Genomic DNA, 23,321 nt, shown 5'->3' on the forward strand with positions numbered 1-23,321 from the left:
CCTCTCTCCAGTCCCTGGCACATAAGCGTGAAATTGGGCAGATATGCCTCTTCCACAAACTACTATCACTTCCATCACCTCCGCACTTAGATCCTGCTCACACAATTCCATGAGCACCCAACCATGGCATGGTAACCAACGCATTTAATATGTCATTCCTACCACGTGCTATTGAACAATGAAACAAGCTGCCAGACTCTGTTGTCTCTGGACGCAATACAATTTAAAGTGTTGTGGCAGTATCACCCCAGCCTTTAATTTCTAATCTTCCTTGGGGCTTGCCACCTGCTTCCTTTTCTATTATCTTACTAATTTTGTTGTTGTATAGACTTTCTAAGAAATTGTATATGTATCGAAATGTATTTCGTTTTGCGCAACACTGTACTACGACGATTCTAGCCCTTCCCCCCTCCCGTATGCAATACCCCACTGGGGCCCTTAAAGGGACACTGAAGTGATATGTAAACATTGCGGGATTACTAGCGCAAATTGTAGCCCGGAGTCCTCAGGCCATGTTTCGACCACTCTGGGCGCGTTTACGCGATTTTATTTAGTAGAAAAATTAATTCGAAAAATCTGTCCTCCTATCTTTACGCTCGCCAATTTTCTGTGGCGTTTTCATGTGACGTCAGCAGGAGAGGAGCTGGCAATTGGCTGCGCTACTGCAAGGCTCGCCGACCTTCCGCGATTGAGTCAGTCGGCCCAATGTTTAGTCCACCGGCCGCCGACGGGTCGTCGCCATTCGCTCGCTCAGTTGAAACTAAGCCACAAAACGTTTGTGAATGGAAGAATGGGCCTTTCTTTACTTGGTTAGTTTGTACACTGTATCTAGCTCCAAGTCAAGGTCGCTTCACACAAGCGCTGCACAAGCGCACATGCGACGCTTCGCTGACTGGTACGCCAGTAGGAAAATATAAGGCCTCTTGAAGGCGGGAGAAGAGTCAGCGAAGTCAATATAGATACTAAGGAAATAAAATGAACTGATATTTTTACCGTACAGCGTAAAACTAGGGTGCGGGAAGCACTTTTTTGCGCTGGCGAACAAGCACAGCGGTCAGCAGCACGACTCCGCATCTGCGAACGCTTTTCGGTCTGAGAAAAGCAATTGCTAGACGTGAGATATTGTGGAAACTTGGGGGATGCTTACTGCACGAGCGCAAAACAACAAATAGTCAAACAAGGTGCTTGGAAAGCTAAAACTAAATAAAAGTGTAAACTGGTAATACATTATATACCTTATATTTCCATGGCCGGCAGCGGACAACTGTCGCCTCTGTAATCAACCAGAGACAATTGATCATTGTTTTGTGTTGTGCCGGGACGCTGTGTTCTTCTGGAAAGTTTTGCAGCGGACACTAAAAAAGGACATCGACATCACCCCGTACACCATTCGCTTCCTGCCATTTGAAGATGTTAATCGGGTGCCATATGACGTTTTCGTTCTCCTAGGATTGTTTAGCTTGTGGAAGTGCCGTATGACTGATCGGCATGCGGAACCCCCTAGGCCGACCAAGTGCATTTTTCGGGAACAGGCGGCGTTGGTGCGGAGCGTTTATGCTGCGCAGACTGATCCACCAGAGTGGCTGCCTCTTTTGGATGCGTGCGTTTGCTTGCCTGAGTTTTGATCTTTGTTCGACTGTCTGTTAGTGCTTAAATTGTGTGTTAAGTGTCTGGTCTTTTGAAGTTTTCTAACATTTCCATGCATTAAAGAAAAAAAAAAGTCGCTTGTGGCCGAGTGGTTTGGGGCGCTAGGTATGTCAGCGGAAGTGTTTTGAAAGTTACAAGTTCGAATCCCCGCGAGTACTTGCTTTTTTTTATCAGTTAACTTTTTCGTTTTCCGCCGATGTTTTCTGTACTGATTTCGCCTTTTTTGGGCCGCAACGTTAATTGCTCCACAAACTAGTTCACAGAACGCGCGCAGGCTGGCACTGGCGCGCTAGCGAGTTCTCGTTGGCGTCCTGTTGCCATAAGCACTGACTGCTTGCGGGCAGTGGGCACAGGCCAGAATCAACAGACCCAATTGGCCTGGTGCGAACACGCTTTTTACGATACAGGCATGAGTGAGGCAAGCTCCAAATATAGGGGACACGCGCATGGCATTTGAGCGTCTGCGGGGGCGAGGAGGGCGTTCATGCACTGCGTAGGTCTCGGCTAGTGAATGCTACGACTACAAGCCGTCCTGGGAGGCTTATCTTGTGCATTTTACAGCCGACAACATGGCAGAAGCGCAGTACGATGATTACTGAGATATTGAGAATGCCCATCCAACAAAGCCATTGGTTATGTTTTACAGAACCGAAACCGAAACCGAAACTTGTGTGATTGCTAACCTTGGGCAGCGTTTAATCACGGTGCCACCTCCTCCCAACGTCACAGACTTAGTTGGTGCGGCCGCCGCAAACCGCGCATGGTAGTTCTTCTTCTTTCGCGCTTTGTAAAATAATTACCGATTTGTCAACCGGATAAACGATGAAAAGTGCGCTAATTTGAGCCAGTCTACGCAGTGCAAGCAGAAACGGGAGCTTGACAAATTCACTTCAGTGTCCCTTTAAGGGTTGAATAAATTATAATTGCCAGCTTGAACCAAACACCAATTTCAACGCGTTCAAGTTAGAAAGCTCCTGATACCTCCCAGGAAAAAAAAACTGAGGGTATTACATAGTACGCCAGCAGATTTATCCTGAGAAAACACGGAATTCGGAAAACATTTCCACAAAAGCTGGATTTCTCCGTTATTATCACTTTGAAAGCAGCGGATGTTTACCGGCCCTCCCGCCCAATATTAAAAATATGTAAAAACCGACAAAGGACAACACCATACATAGTTTAATGCTTTTTACTTCACAATGCCGCCCAAAATGCCTTTGCACCGTTGGGGTTCTGCTGCTCTTGGCATCCGTAGTCAGTGCGGAGTGAAGCTTGGTCTACGCCCAGCTCTGCTGCTTCTCCAGCCTTGCATCACTATAGTGCGAACTGCGCCAATTTTACTGGTCATTTTTATTTCTTTTTGTGAAGTAATTTCGCACTCGATATATGCGGTGATCCATTCCACCTAGTTCGAGGTTTCTCCTAAACAAGGAGTCTGAATTCTTAGTTGTAGTGCGAAATTTCACTCAGAATTTTCCTGTGTAAAGCGACAAAACGCGGGGTTACAACTTCGGGAGCTGTGTTTTTATACCGTCATAACAAAGCAAAAGCACCTAAAAATGAAGGACGCTCACACTAACGCGTAAGACTTGACGGTACCGAAGCTGTACGCAACCACCACGACCACCAGGAAGGCTTAACTCGACAATTGTCACCGATTTGCTTCTTCTTCTCTGCCGCAACGACCTTTATTCTATCATTGTTGCAACAAGTGTGAGCTTCTTTCATTTTTAACGTGATAGCGCTATTGGGCTCATTTCTCGATTTTGCCGCGCCCGCTAGCCGTCCACTATCAAGTGCCCACGGAAATACGTCACCACTGCCAACCGGAAACTGGTTAACTGGAGGGTAGCAAGCAGGGTAATGCTACTGCGGCGGATGCTATGACAGAAAAGGGGCGTGGTGATTCATGGCGCATCGCGTCTGCACAATGAGTTTGTTCTCCAGCCGTTGGTGCATGCCCCGATGAGCCACTGTTGACATGATACCGTTACTGGGCTCATTCGGCGACTTTCCGTAAAGGCTAACTGTCTGCTATCAGCCGTGCTCATGAAGAGACCACGGAAGAAAGTGTCCCCGCAACCGGGAAGTACGTCTGCGCACCCAAAAGAACGCTCGCGCCTGAAGCTGTAATCGGGCGTAGTTGCTTAAAACCGAATGTGGAAAGGACAAGGCAGGCCCGTATGCCTGCTGACAATGATACTGCTTCGCAGAAGACAGAAAGGATACGTGGTTTCGTCAATTGCCGCTTCTGCTCACTGAAGCTCCTTCGCCCACACAAAGCCGTTGTTTCTAGTTTTGTTAGGTTAGAATTCAGCGCTCGGAGAGCATGAATGGCGATTCCACGCAGCTCAGTTCGAAGCTTTCCTTTGCCGACGAGGTAACGCTATCGCGTCTTACATCTTAAGATGTAAACGTAGATGTCACCTGCAACTTGTTTGGAAGAGATAATCATTGGAAATCACCATACATGGGCGTATGCTATGTCTTTCTCGTTCCGGGCAAGTGTTCCCATGATTACGGTGAACGCTGGTCTTGCTCGTTACAAGCCAGTGTTTCCACGCTCACGGCGACTGCTTCGGTGTTCTTTTTTTTTTTTTTTTGCCCAATTTTTGCCTGCACCCTATGTAGATATGCTTGGCTTGACAAACCTCTGCCGGAGACGCAGGGCGGTCGCCGCAAGGCACGCACACACGAGCGCTCGGCATTTTCTTGGTTTTTTATACTGTCGGGCGATCACCGCAGTCTTGTCAAATCTCTCTAAGTGGGTATGCCTCGCTTGACAATCCCGCGCCGGGGACGATGGGCGGTCGCCGCGGGGCACGCACGCACGAGCGCTCGGAATTTTCTTTTTTTGAATGCAGAGACGTTCAGGGGCTCGCCTTGCCGTCGTAGCTCACTCGCTGGACCCAAGTAGAGCCACACGGCGTTCCGTCGTAAGGGCTATTATCGCGGCGTAACGCAAAGGCTTCGAGAGCCAAGCCGTTGATAGTCATAAGCATTCAAAAATTGTGACCCGCTGGCGCTTGTCATACATATTTCCTTTGTTCAGCGCAAAAAAAAAACTGTATGCACATTTGGGGCTTAATATACGCAATTAATCGGCAGGGCCCGCGTTCAGTTAGTTCGGAACCCTCGTTGGGTTAGTTTTCTCGATAGTAAGCGAACCAAAGTGGCAGTGCAAAATCGGCCCATGCGGGAGGAAAGCATGCCTAGTAAGAACAAAACTCGCGCTGGCGCGGTTTCAGGCCCATGGTCCACGAGCACTGCGAAGGCAGAAAATTTTAATTGAACTGGTTGGTAGCAGTGAGCGGATAACGGTGCTACAGCCCATTATGGCGAATACCTGCTCTGCACTTTCGACAGCTTTCACACTGAGTGGAACGGCTGTAATTTTTTTGCAACTTCCAGTGGTCGCCGCAATCTTGATCAATCGTCGTAAGTGGGTATGTGTGGCTTGAAGAACATGCGCAGGGGATGCTTGGCGGTCGTCTCAAGGCACGCACACGCGACCGCTAGGCATTTTTTTTTTATCTTCTGTGCGGTCACCGTTAGGCCCGAGCAATTTATTTTTATTTTTAGCTGCGTACACAAGAAATTACGATTTGCTTAACAAGTTCACTATTAGAAGAGCTTGTTGTAATGTCCATGATTCGACAACAAGTTGCAGGAACTGCCTTTCTTAATCACAGAAGACGTGTTTAACTTATTTATAATTTTATGATTTACAATATTTGTATTTAAGTTTTTATATGCCGAGTGAAAATTCTTGCTCACAAGCAGATGCTCCATAGTGCAGAACATTTCGATTTTTGACACTACAAAACGAAGAAGGCTGTTGCTCCTATTTATCAATATCTCCTCTCTCTTTCTTTGGGGTGCAAGCGCGAAACGTTGCCCAAGATCAGCGGCAAGGTAGCGAAGGCCACCCGCCTCATACACCGAGTCTCAACGCGCAGAGCGGGAATGAAAGAGGATAGCCTCGTGCGCCTCGTCCACTTCTTTGTCATAAGTCATATAATGTACGTGGCTGCCTACCACAACTGGCGGCTCACGGCACGCAACAAGATCAACGCGCTAATACGCAAGACTTACAAAACGGCGCTGGGCCTCACGGAGACCACGAGCACGGCACGCTTACTTCAACTACGCGTGCACAACACCCTCGAAGAGATCGATGAGGTGCAGCTGACTGCACAGCTAGAGCGCCTCTCAGCAAGCAACACGGGATGCCAGATACTCAGGACGCTGGGATAAAATCTCTGAGCACCGGTCAGGCAGTCGAGTGAAATCGGCGAGGATGCACGGGCCCACCCCACATACAAGTGGGCCCGATCCCCATGAACGTCCACCCAGAATACAAGGAGCGGCGAGTGGCGTGCGCCAAGACCCTCATCGTGCAACACGACAAGGACGAGCACGCGCGTTACGTCGACGCGGCGGAGTGCCAACAAGAAAGTTTCGTCGCGGTGGCCGTCAAGGGTGCCACGGGTACCACGACAGCGGCAGCCAGCCTGCAGTGCAGGGGCACCACGGACGCCGAGGATGTCGCCATCGCTCTGGCGATCTCCGAGACTGAGTGTCGCACCTTGCTCAGCGAGTTAAGAACCACCGTGAGCAACTTCGCCAAGGGTCGAGTGTGCGCCCCGGCAGCCGCCCCCATCAGAAAGACCAAGCTTGAAGGCGGAGAAGTCCGCATCAAGTGGTTTCCTGCGCACATGGGCGAATGCGCAACTACGTCCAACCGCCACGAGACGGCTCACTCGGAGGCGCGTGCACTTACCTTCCGCTCCCCCGAGACCGACCGTCCGTGGTGGTTCGAGAGCAAAGACCGCCTAGCAAGCTACACCGAAATCACCAAGGCTTATCGCCTAGCTCGACGGGTAAATACACCCCCCCCCCCCCCCCCCCACTTACCAAGGACAGAGCCGGGAGGAAGCCGTGTTGCTACGGTAGCTCGAAACCGCATCCATCCTCGCGCCTCCAACGCTGCACCTGTTATACCCAGGACTTCATTTGAGCGGTCTGTGCAAAATGTGTAGTGTGTCTGGGAGACCAATGGCACATCCTCTGGGATTGTGTCGGGTTTCCAGACGAAGCGAATACAAAGAATTATCCGCCGAAACTCCAAGAAGCAGTGCGCAGTAGAAACAAGGACGTTTAACTTTGGGCCGTCCAGCAGGCCCGGGTTACGCTCGAAATACACAGACGCGGCGGCCCGGCAACGGGGTGCGTTGGCGCTGTGCAGAATAACAGAAAACCCTAAGCCGAAGCCAGGCCCGCGTTGCAGCGCGCGGAAACCGTCGTTTTGCAGTAATCAATAAAGTTATACCTAACCCTAAACTTTTGCTGAAATAGCGTCTGCTAATCTTCGTCCGCTAAACGCAGAACCAGCTTAGCGTAAGGCGCATGCGCACTGCGAACCACACAAAAAAACAGCGTTCACTAACTGACTGCCTACGGCTGCGTAATTTATTCTAAAACTCTCAATTGACCCGCATTATACTCTGTAAATGCCAAGGAGGCTGCAAGACATCTAAAACGGTGCTTTGGATTTGATGTTGGGGTTCAACTTAACGGTAAATACCCAAACGTGCCTAATGAGTTTTATTGCTTTCTTTCATTATAAAAATACAATGTTTTGGTTTGGTATGCGGACAAATTTTAAAGTGCCTAGGGTGTACGGGAAATGATATTCTTAAGGGCCAAACAATCTTCGAGTTATCTCCCCTTGGTGGAGATGTATCTATCGGGAACTGTGATCCCAAAAAAAGTACTCACGTGGTTACAGGTGTGCTAACCTGCTCTTTGGGTTTTATGTAAGGGCTAAATATGCCCATGCACCTAAATGCAAGCTATGTGAGACAAATAAGCAATTTTTATTCGCACTTGGCAGAAGCAACAGTACTGCATTTTATAAGCCTGCCTGTTGATCAATTATTATTCGTAATTGTGCAGATAAATCTTGTAGGTTAAACGGCAGTTTTTTATACTCCATATCAATTTTACGGGTCGATTAACAAAATTGCAGTTCCAGGTTTAACGTTGGCGAAAACATGGTGTTATTAGTGAAGTGCACGACCGTTGGGGTCAAATATCCGCCATTCCTACGAAGCATGATGTTGTAAAGCGCTCTCCAACCTACCTTATACCTAGGAAGTCAAGCGGATGAACATGACAAGTTTTCAGGGGAATGATAATTTTGTTAAATAACAAGACACTCAAAGCTATTTATCTGCAACCACCCAAGTGCCGACTTAACCCTTTGAAGGTCAAATGTTTTCACCAAATGCGACCTCCCAGGGTCGATGTTTTTGCAGGTTTAAATTGTTCGGACGAATCAGTTAAAAAAAAATTATCCTAATTTTTTAGGCTGAACATAAAGTGAGAAAAAATTGTTTGTTTTGTTACATACACGTGGTTAATTTATGAGTAGCAGGAGAAAAATTACAGAAAAATCTTATACGGAACAATATAGCCTATATTTTGAAAGGGCAAGAAGCGGGAAGTACCCGGAGGACGAAACCGAAACAAGCCACTGTGCACCCTCGCACGACCGGATTCGCAAGTGATAGCCGGCGCTGGGCTGCATTAAATCAAAAGAGAAGAAAAGAGGAGCTATCGCTGCTAGAAAACAAAAAAAAAAAATTCACGTATATCCGCAGCGTGGCAACCTATGCCAAACGAGAGAAAGGGTCGAAAAAGGCGCGCCTTTAAAAAAACAAGCAATGACGTACATGTACGTCATTGCCCATTTTTATGGTGTTTGCAAGGGACCTACACGTACGTCATTGACCCTGACAACAAATAATTTCAATTCTATTCAAGCGTACGTTTCCTACCACAGAACTATAAAACGTATAACTAGAAAACATAGAAAAGGAACTTCGGAATCGTGGATACGATTTTGAAATAGATTATCGCCACGGTAGTTCCAAGCAAATAAATGTTAAGAAAACCGACCTGTTCTGTGATTGCGAGCTTATGCTAAACAATATCCAGAAAACCTCAATAAATGATCCGAACATGTCACCAAAGAAACGCGAAAACGAATTACACCATTCGTTCTTTGAAACTAGTTGAAAGCCACCATTCCGGTAACAACCATGTCCATTAAGCGTAAAGGAGAGACAATTAGGTCACGACACACCGACAAAAAATATGGAATGATTGTAACTCACGACCAGAAAAGTTGCACTACACGTGCTACCCGCCGCGGTGGCTCAGTGGCTAAGGCGTTGCGCTGCTGAGCACGAGGTCGCGTGTTCGATTCCCGGCCGCGGCGGCCGCTTTTCTGATGGAGGCGAAAAGCAAAAACGCCCGTGTGTACGAGATTTCGGCGCACGATAAAGATCCCCAGGTGGTCAAAATTAATCCGGAGCCCTCCACTACGGCGCGCCTCATCGCCTGCGTTGCGTCGGCGCGTTAAACCCCTCAATCAATCAATCAACTACACGTGCTTATAACTTGATGAAGTATACAAGTTTGCTCTATTTAAGGCCGCTGACCAGAAGTGAGACTTGTGAGGGGCTTTTTTTTAGCGGGCCAGATGCTGGCCCCACGAAATTGAAGGAGTGACTGCTCTAGTTTAGCGACATATAAATACAGCAACGGCGGACACTGTATAGATCGAATGTGGAAGTTTCTGATTTTCGTTTTTAAATTTAAAGTGGGAACGTAGCTTTGTTGTTTCCCACAGTCGTCACATCAGCGTCGTTACGTGTATGACACCCCGGACAAATTGACCAGGCGGGCACTGCGGTCAAGAGGGTAGAGGGACTGGAGGGAACTTATGCGGTCACAAGATATGAGGAACGAACAGTGAATGGTTGTCGTTATTACCGAAGGCTCAGTAATCTTAATCTTAATATCAGTAGTCCTAATGGCGTTGATAGTGCCAATGAGGAACAAATACTGGTTCATCTCTTGGTGACAACACGCCTTCATGCAGAATTATGTTGACAGAGGAAGGCTGGAGAGATCCTAAAACAGAAAAAGAACATGCGGTGACTTTATGGTCTCTTGAGTGGCGAAATTTAAGGAGAAATGTCCTTCCGGGCATGTCGTTTCCACCGCAAGAAAGAACCCCGCAAGGACTCGTTACTGGAGCCAGTCAGAGGTTGCCGGGGCCATTTCTCGAAAATTCTTGGGCCTAGAGAGCAGCGGTGCCGTGCAGACATTCGGACTAATGGCCCTCTGGCGTCCTTAGCTCTAGAAGTACGGTTGAATTTATCTTGTCCTCCATTACCGCGGACATCTCCAACCATAAAAGAACAAATGTACAATTACAATCGATAAAGACCCATCCGTTTGCTTACCTACTGACGCGGCGCTTACACCATGAAGGATCCCTGTATTTTGTAGTGAGAGACATACGCGTTTTACCGCTTATCGCAGGCACGCTTAAGCATTTCCCACACAACATTACCCAGGAACGCAGCGTTCTAAGCTATACATCCATTACCAAAGTCCGTATTTTCAGTTGCAGCGAATAGACAGGATGTCCAAGGCTACACAGCCATCACCAAAGCCAGTGTTTGTGTTGCATTTAATGGAAAAGACAGAGAAAACTCGAAGTCCATGATGCAGGGTTGCGAGGAAACGAAGGGAGGAAAACAAAAGAAGGGGTATTTTTCACCACACGCATGGCACAACCACATACAGATACATTATAGGGCAGTCCCGAATTCAACACTATTATGGGATATTTTCCTCTCATGGTGGTCAGCGCGATCGGAAACAACACACAAAGAAGAGAATAGACGACACATGCGCTGTCTAGCAACAGTCTAGCGCTGTCTAGAGTTGCTAGACTGCGCCTGTGTCGTCTATTCTCTTCTTTGTGTGTCGTTTCGGTTCGCTCTGACCACCATAATGCTATCCACCTCGCCCAATTTGCTACCTTATATTTTCCTCTCTTTGAGAGCTATGGAAAAAGACCTATTATTATTTTTGCGCTGATTTTGAGGCCTGTTCAATATTTAGGACTTACTAGTGTCGCCGACAAAGGTGTGACGTTGACGTTGAAGGTTTTTTCCCCTGAATAACTGATATCCTCATAGTCTGAAATATGACTAAAAATAGGCGGGAGATCCTGACAGGATTTGTGGGTAGTATTTTTTTTTTGCTTTAAATATTGTAACCCTAATAGGTCCTAAGGTAATTGCAATACACCCTCATAAAATGGTCAAAAAAGCACACATGCCCTATTTCAAGCAGGTGCTTTTGCTATTATTTGTAAAATAAATACCAACTTTACCAGTTCTCTTTGCCTTGAGATGCGGTGATGCATTGAAAGTACAAAACACGTGCAAATTTTGTCACCAAAAATACGGTAGATGTTAAATTGGTTCAAACATCCTCAGCAGCAATTCTAGCGTTTCTAAATTAACATTGAATTGTTTAGGAAACGTACTCTCAAAATATAGGATGTACTTACATTCTAAGAAAACCAGAAAATAAACCTAAGTAGCGATGTGATTCTTGATTTCTCGGTAAATTGAGTACACGACGATGAGGGGCCAACTGATGAGTGTATCACATGCGGCATACGGCTGGCACTTATGGCGGCATGATTAGGCTTAGAGGTTATAACTGACGATATGAAGTTCTCCCCGCGGATTTTTTTTCGCGACGACGTACAAATTATGGTGAAAAAGTAAGACTGAAATATTGGGCAGTGACCTCTACCAAACGCGACTACACTAAGAGAGAACTGCGAGGAACCAGTGACCTTAAGTTTTCCGGTGTCCTAACGTTCTTAAATGCAAACATAATGCCAATACTCTGGAGACAACTGTGCACGAGCACTATGATTATTTTGGTGTGTGAATTGTGACGGTCTGCGACTATAATATTTACACAAATGCCGGTTGCTGCTGATCGAAGATGCCTGCCACACGTAGAAAGAGGCTGATCAACCACATCAATGTAAATCCTAAAAAGATGGGTGGCTGTCCAGTGTCTACTCATACTAGTTATCCCTCCCCTTCAGATAAAGTGGAATTTTCTGCGATACCGGGGTCGACAGTACGTGCTCCCACCATGTGTTCATACAATGCGTGCGGTGTCACAGGGGACTGGGATGTCACCTTGCTCCCCGGGGGGTGAGGAGGGTGTACCGTGCTGGTGACGTCTCAAACTTTCGTCGGGTAAAGGTAGAAGCTTGTCTATACGATTCCAAGGATTACAGACATTATCATTAACAGAGTTTATTGAAGAAAAAAACTGTGGCGATTACGTTAACCAGGAAGAGCCACGTCCTGCCCTATGTGTTTCTCACTTTTCATTAGGGGTTGACATTGACATCATTGAAAATGTAACTGAGACCTGAAACGGGCAGAAGAAAGCTGACACCAGCGCTTATTATCAGGTGAAGAGTTTAATTTCAAAGAAAACAGTCATATACTCCATCATAGCAGTTATCTTCGTGGGTGTTCTTTTCCCCGGGGCTTCTCCACAAAGCCGCAGCAGCGCTGAGGATCTCACCCCGGGTATCTTCAACCGACAAACTCAGCTTCCGATACAAAAACTGTACATTTATTTACAGCCCGGCGGGCGGCTAAAAAACAGTACTCGCGCGGAGCCCGAAGACAACGGGCCGAGCTCTCCTGCGCCCGGACCGCGTGTCTCTTGTCTTCATCCTCCCTCCACCCTGCCGCTGGGGGCCAGAGAAGAGGGAAAGCGAGTCCTTCGTGGGGGTCCAACCACATGTGGTGGCCATTAGCGCATCCCGTGTGAGCAGGCGCGACCTTCCTCGGAATGCACGGTGTTTCAAGGCGCCGCGCGACACGTGCGTTTCATTTGTGCAGTGCTCGTCCCACGGCCCGCACCAGTTAGTGCGTCGGAGCGCCCGACAATAGCCTAATTTACAGGCAATTGTGTCTCCTGCTCATGCGAATAAGGTTTATTCATAACCCCGTACCTATCCTTTTTTCACGAAGTAACATTTCCTCCTCAAAGATGCTGTGAAGCTCAGGCAACCCTCCAGCGCCACTTACGTTCAGCAGCCAGTTAAATATATCTTGTCATCATAAATGATTTTGATAGATGCTGGAATGAAATGAAATAAAGACTTTATTGAATGCCTGCTACAGGCACAGTGTGTTCACTGCGTCCGGACATAGCCACTCGTCGATCCCGACGTCACCCCAAGTCGGATGACCCCTTCGCTATTCGCTACGGGGTTGGACGCCGCTACACCGTAAGGGAGGGCGTCGCCCCGCAGCTTTCGCTCCGGTGGTGCTTTTCGAGGGCCGCCAAAACCTCCTGTACGGCTGATAGTTGAGTGTCCTTGTCGTAACGGCGCACTGCTTCTAACGACTATGTCACGCATGTTGAAAAGAAGGCCGTGCTGAAACGGTATACCTAAGTTTGTCAATAGGGAAGTCAATACATAAAATAAAATTATTTTCTATAAACATGCACAAGTGCAATTCTGAAGTATGCTTCTGTCTTCGGCTACCTGTATACTCAGCTTAATATTACTCAACTTGAAAATACTTAGCTCAAACCTCAGCGCCTATGCGAAACTGTTACAAATGGAAAGCCTATCCCAGTAACGTATTATGCCGAGCGTCTCTTTAGACAGCTTCGCCTCAGAGGACATCCCCAACGAAATCAGCACTTTCACCTTTTTTACTGAGATAAACATACAGATGGTAAAAAATGACACTTCGAGCATACCACTAGGCTAATAAAGTATTCGTAACAATAAGAAAATTAAAGATTTTTAAAACTGAGGCTCTGATACGTTCAGCAGGCTCTTTTAACATGCGAATTGAATAGACTACCCGTTGATATTGTAAAGTGTCAAACTTATTTATCTCCTCAATAAAGTGCCATACCCAGTACGACACTCGGCGCTAGATTATGCCTTCTGTATAGTCCCGCCTCTACACCTACCGTTTCTGCCGGACACTGTACACTATTGATGCCCAATGCATTTTAAACCTTTGCATTTGGTGCCGCAAAATTCCCAGAGCGTTTAGGGCTGAGTTGATGTGCTATGGCGTGAAAACAAACCATATGGACTGATGTCTTGTACGTTCAAGCTTTTTTTCGTCACACTGGCATGGTAATCATATTGAGCTTATTTGTATGCTCTTGTCTGTGGATATACTTACTGGTTTATTTTAAATTACTGGGCTTCGTTTTTTTTTTTGCATCAGCTTCATTGTCCACTCATGGCGAGACTTCTTATCGGAACCTTTCCACACCAATTAACCGAACTAAACACACAAATGAAAACAAAAGAAAGAAAAAAAAGGAAGTAAATCAATCATCTAGATCAAGGCTAAGAAGTCAGAGCTTCTTCGCGCTGTTAAAAGCATATTCAATCCAAGCCTGCGATATGGCGGAATTAGCTATCCTGGGGTCTAGCTACAATACGGCTACGCTATACTGAACTTTTGGGGTAGAAGCGCGATCTTTACTTCACAGGCAAAAGCCTCTATGAAGATAAAATATTGGTGTTTATAATGCCCTCAGCCCTTGTTCTCCAGCAAACCCGTTTATTTGTTACTGAGAAATTAAGCAATTTCATACAAACTTTAAATAATCACGCTGCATTGTGTGTTTCATAACCTCAGAAATGACGCATCGAGGCCAGGTACTTAAAACCACTAATACTCAGCAAATGGCGAAATGTCTTTTTCTGGCCTGTTTACTGTCCGCCCAACTAAATGGCACAACGATAACGCTCAAGATCCAGTGTCCGTATTCGCTGGCTTATGTCTGTTTCGGTTAACTGTAGTCGTTTCGTGAAACATTCGTGAAACACGGACTCGCAAGAAAATGGCAGCGATGCCAGCTGGCCAGTGTCCTGCAAGGTAAGCTCAATGCGCCGTAAGGCTGTGAAGTGCGCAATACGCTCTGGTGCTTGTAGGTTTGCGTGTTCGCTCAAAACGTCAATTGTTTGTACTCAAATAAAAAGAATCTGCACTAAATTTAAGCGCAAATATCTGTTCTTGTATACGCACAATAACTTTGCAGTATGTGTTGGATTTTGTTGGTCTCAGCCAGTCACAAGGAGGTGCTCATAATTCGTCATACCTTGTCTGCGGAAAAGCAGCTGGGTTTTCGTTTCCAAATGAAGAAAAGCACGCGTTCGTTTCCAAATGAAGAAAATTGCGAGTACCAGTGGTGCATTAACTTTTTGCCTAAAATATACCTAACATTTCCTTTTTTCTCCGCAAAGTTGACACGATTGACATTTAGTGGTTCGGAAATGTTTTGCCCATATAAATTTTCTGGTTCAACGTTTTTTTTTAGCTAGTGGCCGGGCAGTTGAATCGGGGAAAAGTCACACCACAACATAAACGGACATCCCAAGCGACAGACAGACAGACAGACAGACAGACAGACAGACAGACAGACAGACAGACAGACAGACAGACAGACAGACAGACAGACAGACAGACAGACCAAAATTTTCGAGTTTTGGTAGCCAAGAAAGACAATCGTCTTTGAAACAGAAGAGGAGGCACGACATGTCCCCGGGTTGCCCCTTTCCATTATTGCGCGGGATCGATCTTCGTCCTTACTGTCGAAACTCTTGTTATCACCGGCGATGCACAATTGCAAAACTTTGGGTAATCCCATCATAAGGAACTCAACAATCTCGGCACACTGTAGGGTTTCCGCTGCAGAATGGTGGCACCTCTATGTTTTGCCTACCGGCAGAAAGGAATGAGATTTTCAACGAAACTTTTCTTTACAAAAACAAATATTAGCTTTTAAATTATGTAGTACATTTTAACATTTTCAACGGTGTTAAGCCAAAAAATAAAAATTGCGATGTGTATTTGACGCGAAATATTATTGTAAAGCTCGTTCCAGCAGTGGGCTTTTAAATAAACAGGTGGGTCCTCAATTTTCGGGATCGCCAGTTAAGAAAAACACGTTTGAAAGAACCTTCCAACCCAAAATAAAATTTTAGGCTTCCGCCTGTCACACCTTTTCGCGGTCCAACACTACAAATCGTACCAAGAGGGGCCGCGGAGCATTGCGGATTGAGCAAAATATATTTCCATGACATGGCTGTTGTGTAACTCGAAAATTGCAATCATTGGGCCCTTCAAAAGGCATTCAGCAATTCGAAAGCTCTCATGCAGTGAGATGTGTTCTAAGCAATTCAGCAGCGAGCAAACAGCATTACTGAATGCTTAGAGCTTTGCAAACGTAAGCAAAAGTTAGAAACACACAAAACGATTCGAAAGGGCATTTCATTGCCCCTATAAAAGTTTCCCCAGGACGAGTAGGCGACATCTGCTACGCCTTCTTGATAACGACACATGCCAAAGCTATCCACACAGTACCAATGGTTGATTACTAGACAGATAAACTTGTGTAGATTGCAATTCGCATATAGTTCCCATATTGTCGTTATACACCTTAATACTTAACAATATTGTGAATTTAAATTTTCGAGAAACCCCAGGAACACGACGCCAAGCCGAAGGAAGTACAACACAATTGAGCAGAAGTATTGTGCGATAAAAAAAAGATAGGCAGGAGGTAATCGGAAAGCATGATAACAATGCGAAAACCACACCGATGCGGGTGTTTTGCGAGCACAAATGGAATTGCAATACACCATTTTGTGCGCTTCGGAAGGTGGAGAACAGCTTTTTGCGACTTGTAATTACCATAAAAATGATACAACAATTCCCGCTTTTGAGGTTTGGGGAGTAGTTCCCTAACTTTAGCAGTGGGGGACACCTACGAATCAAATAAACATATTGTATGAAATAAAGGGACCACCCTATCAAGGTTGAAGGTCCATATACTAGGCAACAGGAACGTTTATTCGGCGAACAAGTAGCAACCGTTACGACAGAAAATGAAAACTTCGCTTATACGTTCCCTAGCTTTCGGAACTGCCCCTAACAGAGAATCTACCACTGAGTGTTGTAATTTTCGTTCGCGTTCTGAGGTATTTCTTGCGTGTTTATGTCCCCCTTCATTATCCAATAACCTAGCGCCTCAACTTACTTTGCACCAAAAAGGTATCAATAGACAAGACAGAACTACTACATATTGAATCTTTTATGAAGGTCATGGGCATAACAACTGTATTGTTCTTTGTTACGACAGTTTTAGGTGCACGCAATGCCTTCGTGGAGAGCTGCTCTCTCCTAACGGGAGGGCACCGAACATAAACACGTGATACAATAAACGTACGTTTTGGTATTAGTATACCTTGCGGCTTTTAGTTGTAGTACGCCAGGCTAGCACACAACGGAAGGAGCAGTGCAAGGTCATAGGCAGATTACAGCGGAAATAGTCAGCGCGAAGTCTTTATACAAGGAGGAATACACGAGGGGCCCTGCGGGAGCTGCTCTTTGAAGGACGTTTGTCTTCTTTTACTTTTTTTCCTTTGGCAGTCTTCGCGAGCTTTTTCTCCTTCATACAATGCCATTTATCTTTCTAGACTTCTCTACAACTTCCCGGCTGTCTGCGGTCCCTGACATGGTTTATTATACGGCCTTCTAGCAGTACGCCCTCATCCCAAGGGGCGAGCATTTTCTGGCACTTTTTTGATAGGCGTTTTACCCTCGTGATAAATAACGAGTACGCTTCCCACTCATGCTTTCTCCGATCATTGCACGCCATCTGCTTTTCGTCGCTGCGTTTATTTGGTATTTGCAGTCGTGTGGTCAAGCGCAGTAGATAAAAGACAAGAACAAACATTTTTGGGAGATGTGACGTGCGCTCATGCGAGTCATCATTTGTCTTTGCTTTATTTTTATGTTTTTGCTTTAAGTTCTCAGTTTAGCTGTTTCCTTCTTTCTTTAACCGCTTCTTTCGTTCGTCTTTTCTTTCATGCCGTTTTCTCATTTTTAACTACACGTGTCTTGTTTGCTGCATTTCTTCCGGTTCATTTCTCCTGTTTCTCCATTTTTTTCGTCTTCTCATCGTTTCGTCTGTTTTGCGTGCTTTTAAAAAATTATTCTTTCTTTCGAACAATTTAATTATTATTTTACTACTGACTCATGCTATGATTTTAAGTCCATTAGGAATTTATTGTAGGCCTCAATATTTCTTTGTTTTTTATGTTTTCTTTTTTTCCTCCAGCTATCTTGCTTAACTTTCATTCTGTTGCTTTTCCATGAACAGCTACAAAAGCTAAACAACGCTTGTGGGGGATTCTACTCATGTGGCACCTGCCGCGGTGAGTGGCTGGCTAAGGCGTTGTGCTATTGAATACAAGGACACTGGTTGGATCCTTGCCACGCAGCAGGTATTCTAAAGCGCAGGTGTAAAAATGGCACTTAAAAGATTCTTGGACATGCTTTGAAATCACGAGGTAGTGTAACTTATTCCGTTGTGCATCATGCACGCCTGTGTCATTATCCCGATGTACCGTAATTGCGACATTATGGCACCCCTGAATGTAATGCGCAGTAGATTTTAACATCCGGACACCACAAAAATAACTTGGCGAAATTTCTACCGTGTACGCAGAATAGTGCCCTGAACAGACGCCTCAAAATTGCTCATACACTGGCCCACGCTGTGGCCAGTTGAAGCCCTTCCATCAGCTTAAAACTTTAAAATGTGGTTCGTTTGTTTTCTCCAATTGCGAACAGCCGACGTTGGGACGCCTATTGCACGGGACGCTGCCCTTTTCCTTCTATTTCCTACCCGACGATTGCTTTGATTTTAAAGGGAGCATTGTAATATTACCGTCCTTTCGTTTTGATCTTTCCACTGAGGTTATTGGCCCAGCCATGCTTTGTTCGACCTTATCTGAAATGACCCCTGAGTGGCTACAACAAATTACAATAAATGAAGAACGAACAACGCTAATGAATTCCCAACTGGAGTGTGCTAGAGCGATACTGTTCGAGACGACTTGGTGATATCGATGCAATGTTGCCGGCCATCATTCAGTGGACCACTTCGTATCGGTTTCTGTTTTGAGGTTTATGAGTTTCGAGCCTGATTGTAATGTGGAGGTTCTTCTATCCCATATTCTCTTAAAAAAGTGCGTGTTATCAACGTGCAAACACGATAGTTTTGGGGCGTTATGCACGCAAAATATTGTACTTGCCTCCTCCACGGCACAAATATTCTTTGTACGCTGTTTCATTACAAACAATAAAAAGGGAAGGACGTGGTCTTTTCTAGTTTCCTCTTTGTCGGGTTAGCAGCCACGTCCACAACAAAACGGTTTTTCCGGCATCAGTGACTCCTTCTATTCATTATTCGTAAATTCCTGACGTGTGGGAACGGTATTGTTGGGCAATTCTTTTCATCCTAATTCAAATTAAGTTAAGATACCGTAAAACTATTTTATAACTTTGCGGGATCTCGAGTTATATTTTGTACAAAAGTTTTGAATAAAATATTTTTCTGTATTGTATGACTGATTCGAGATGCACTAGTAATTATTTTTTGTCACCAACGCCCAAGCATGATACCTCCCATGCCTTCACAATAGAGTTAGCCTTGGCGCATCAATTTTTAAATCCCTTAAGATCTTTCTATGACTCAGGAATTTGGCGGTCCCTCTACGCAAAATAAACTTTTTGACGTCCTAGTTCAGCTCTCTTTGTTTCCTATTACAAATCGCTTATATTTTAAAAACCATACTAAATTTCTTCATCCTCCTTGAGCGGATATTTATCACTGAGCTTCTTAAAACCGGGTATATTATTGTCCCACAACCGAGTACTGGTCAATTTATTTCTTTGCACTCCGGCTTCAAAACGTAGAAACCTGCGTTTAAGCCTCGCTACTAACAAAGGCGCTGCATTTTTCAGACCTGCGGTCAGACCTCCCGGTTCAGCATCAACGCACGCACACGTGAGTTTCACTTGGTTTGAATATGACACAAGGCGCCTTATACCTAATCCTGTTTGTTTTTTTTTTTCAGAAAGAGAGGTGCACCCATAAAATGACCAAGTGTCCTGTTTTTCTGCAGGTGAAAGCAGCTCTTGCTAATTTGAAACATGAGCCGCGCAATTTGGGAGTTCTTAGGCACGTATGTTCCTAGGGGAATGGAAGTGAGCCACAGCTCACACAGAGGCGAAGTGCCAAAGGGTAGCGAAGCCTTAGATAGTAAGGTCGGTTCCAAACAAACGGAGGTATACGGCATGTTGCATGCAGTGAGACTGGCCGGCTAATTACCACCCGGGGTAGCGAGAAAGCGGGAAACCCACGCGGAGCTCCGCAACTTGCCCGTAGGCCAGCAGTGACAAAGCAGAAAGAGAACGTAAGGTGGGCCAAGGTGTAGAGTTCCAGGTGGGGCAATGACGTATCTGTTTTCGCAGTGTTGGGTGTTCGTTTTCTCCCTAGAGCAAAGGAAACTGCGAGCCCCACCATCCATTGTTTAGCGTTAGCTGGAGGTTCATGGCACTGTATCAGTTTCCGCGCGATGGTCGCTGTATTCCGCCGCGGAAGAAGCGAGCAAGGTAACTTGAAGGTGCGGTCAAACCATCGGACACCCAGATGTGCTTTGAGCACGTTCGCTTGTAAAGATTTTTTTTCTCATTTAGATATGCTACAACACTAAGGGTGATGAGTTGTGGTCAGTTTTTTTGTAGCTGTCTTTGTTTTCGTCTTACTTGAATTGTTGTATAAGCGTTTGTCTTACATATCGGTGGTTGTTTTTGAACTTTTATCGTGACATTATATCTGTAGTTCAGAGATAGGGAACTTGTGTAGCCTACTGAGGTAAGGCAGTTGATACTAGTTTTTCACTATGTGTGTTTGGAGTAGCTAGCCTTTGTTATGCGCTTTGTATTTCAGCTCTCACGTGTTTAGTTATTGGTTCCGATACGCAGTTGGGTAAAGCTCACGGGCCGGTAGAGCACCTGCGTTCGGTGAAAGGGTCGAGTGACCCCCATTGTTCCTCTGGCGTGTGGCCAAGGTGAGCCAGGGAATGTACAAGTGGGGCCCCACCCTGTGCGTGTTTGGTGGTGTGAATGCCGTAGAGTTCGAACTCTCGCAATGTACCAAAGTGAATCCCCAGCCGTGTTGAACACATAAGAGATCCTGTTGTGCATTCTGGGAGTCGTGCGCGAATACGCGAAGAGATGATGAACTTTTTTTAGATGTTGTGTAACTGCTACAGAAGTAGCCGCATTTTGCGCCTTTGTTTTTGTCATGTGTCTGTTTCCCTTCTTAAAGTGAGAGAATGATTTTGCATGCGGTTGAAGTGGCATTGTGGTTAGTATTATTGCTTCGTTTGTTTCTTTTTTTTAGTGTTCGCATGAGTGTGCTGGGTATAAAGCGAGATCGCTGTTGTGTTTCGACGAGCTGAATGCTTTAGCCTTTTGGGGGGCTAGTGAGGAGCGTGTTGTTGTTTTCTTGATTTGGTAGTGAGTGTCTTCATGGACAGTTTGAAGTGTGTATTCTGTGTGCTGTATCGTCTTAGGGTACTGTAATCTTGAAAGGAATGCATGCAGCGTCTGTTATCTACAGCGGTTTGTCTTTTGTTTTGAGTTTTTTCGTAGTTTCCGAATTTCAGTTTTATTATAAGTTCCTCGGAGGAAGTTTATGTTGTATGTACAACTAGTGTACATACAACATTATTGGTGGGGAGTGGTTAAGTTCGGGGGTTGCATCGCCTAATTGCTAAGACTGGCTTGTACTGTTTTTTTCCGTTTCACTTTCGTAGAGGCTCGGAGTTAGTGTGGAAACCCTTTCTTCGAGTGCATTTTTTTTGTCCTTCTCTTGGTGCGGCGGACACCGCTTAGCGCTTCGACGGCGACTGGGAATCGGTTGGCCCTAATTCTCCGAAACATGCGAGGGGCTGGAGCCATGATATTTCGCAACGGGCGCATTCAGTGTCCAGGCTGCGGCGCGGGAACGGCAGCGCAGCGACCGGGTCATAAATCGCTGGGTGGACTCGCTACGAAGCGGCGGCAGCGGCGGCGACGGCTTTCTTTGAAACTGCAAGATTCTCTGTTTTGTTTTGCAATGAACAATTCGGGGATGACCGAAAACGGAGCGCCAACTGGACATAAATTCTCAGAACCGTTGGCCGCGGAAACGGGCATGCTGCGGTGGCGGCACCTTTGGTAAGCAAGCGGTGACACGCCGCAGGCGTTTCTTGGCATGTGGGGTTCGGGGAGTGTAGGCCTTGTCGGGCCCTTTGGGGCCATCTTCAAAATCGGTGTAACAACGCGCTAGAATTGCTTAGTCTGTTTGTTTTTCGTCTCGCCACTTCTGGCGCGAATCGTTTCCAAGTATTGGCGTCTAGTGGGCGTGGGGATGGGAAAGGAGTTCGGGACAAGGGGCCGGGCCCATTGCTTAATAATGAGCACAGCCTGTGGCAGCTGTGTGGCCTATGAATACCAAGATATTCTCATTATGTATACTGCTCTGTCTCTTTCGACCCGGAGGCGTGGTTTTTAATAAAACCAAGGTGTTAGGCGAAGAAGAGGGGGGAGACGTGATGCGTGCTCGTCTCGAGCTCGTCTCAAAATGGGTGCTGCGATGTCAGTTGTAACCTCAGCGTAAATATTGTAATAAAGTGTAAATATTGTGGAGTAGACTGTCGTCAGCTTTGTGCCTTCGATCAAAAAGCCATCATCAATGTCTGCATTACTGGCCGATCGAACCCATCGTATTTGGACCGCCAGCTGAGCTGAGGGTATCCCGGAATAGGGAAGCCCCCTACCGGACGATCTGCACCGGCTTGACGAATAAAGATTTATTCATCATCATCATCATCATCAACAACAACTCACATGTTTTAATTTAACTACTTTCATGTACAGTGATTGGGATCACATGTAATTTATGTGTTTATTTTTAGCATTCCATATCATTTTCTCCAGAAGAGGGCGATAATGCTTGTATTTCTTTCGAGTTAAAAGGCCCACTATAAGCTGAGCAAGCTTTTGTTTTACCAGAATGGTCGCGCTTATTGCAGCTATCGCGGTTTTGGTTGAAGGACCAACAGTACCCCATTTCCCCAGAAATAATTTATGCTAGCATTTCTCTCCGCCTTTTTGTCTTCATTCAATAATGGCATTTAGGCGCACGTCCGCAAACTGCACAGCGAGTAGGGGCCTGAGTTCAATCGATCCTCACCTACTTCCTGAAAGGCTGCCCTCATTGTATTCCACTTTTGCCGCAAAGATTGTCAGCCAATGAGATACGTTTTTCTAAAACCCTGTGGGGATGGCGCAGTACATGCTAAGTTCGCCATTAAGGCATGCCTTGTGCGCCGCTTATTGCGAAACCTCCGGGGTTTTTCAGCCTCCGGATCAATAGGGCAAAACATATACGAGCAAAGCTGTCCGGCAAAAAAATGTCAGCTGCAGCGGACCAGTACCTAGCTTACACCTTGTTTATAACAATTCGACAAAGTGCAACAACTGTGGTACATTGAACACCAGTGTAGATGTGTTCAATGAATCAAACGTGCCTCGTTGACAGACTTTTGGTTTATGCTCGAAATTTACACAATACGAACGCCATACCTAAGCTCTTTCAAGTACATTGATAGAATACGCCACATTTACTGGTACGGTGTGTTTAGGCGTTCATTTGAAATTTTATTAACGAAATTCTTGCCCTTGACTGTACAGTATAAGTAGAGTAGAAAAGACTTTTATCCGGCTGAAACTACCGGCCGAGCATGCCCACCGCCTGGGCGACCAGTCTGCCCTAGAAATAATAACTTGAATAAAATGTTTGCGAAATATATTTGATAA

This window comes from Haemaphysalis longicornis, unplaced genomic scaffold, assembly GCF_048455015.1.
Source record: "Haemaphysalis longicornis isolate Haplotype H1 unplaced genomic scaffold, Haemaphysalis longicornis Haplotype H1 scaffold_4, whole genome shotgun sequence".
Lineage (NCBI taxonomy): Eukaryota > Metazoa > Arthropoda > Arachnida > Ixodida > Ixodidae > Haemaphysalis > Haemaphysalis longicornis.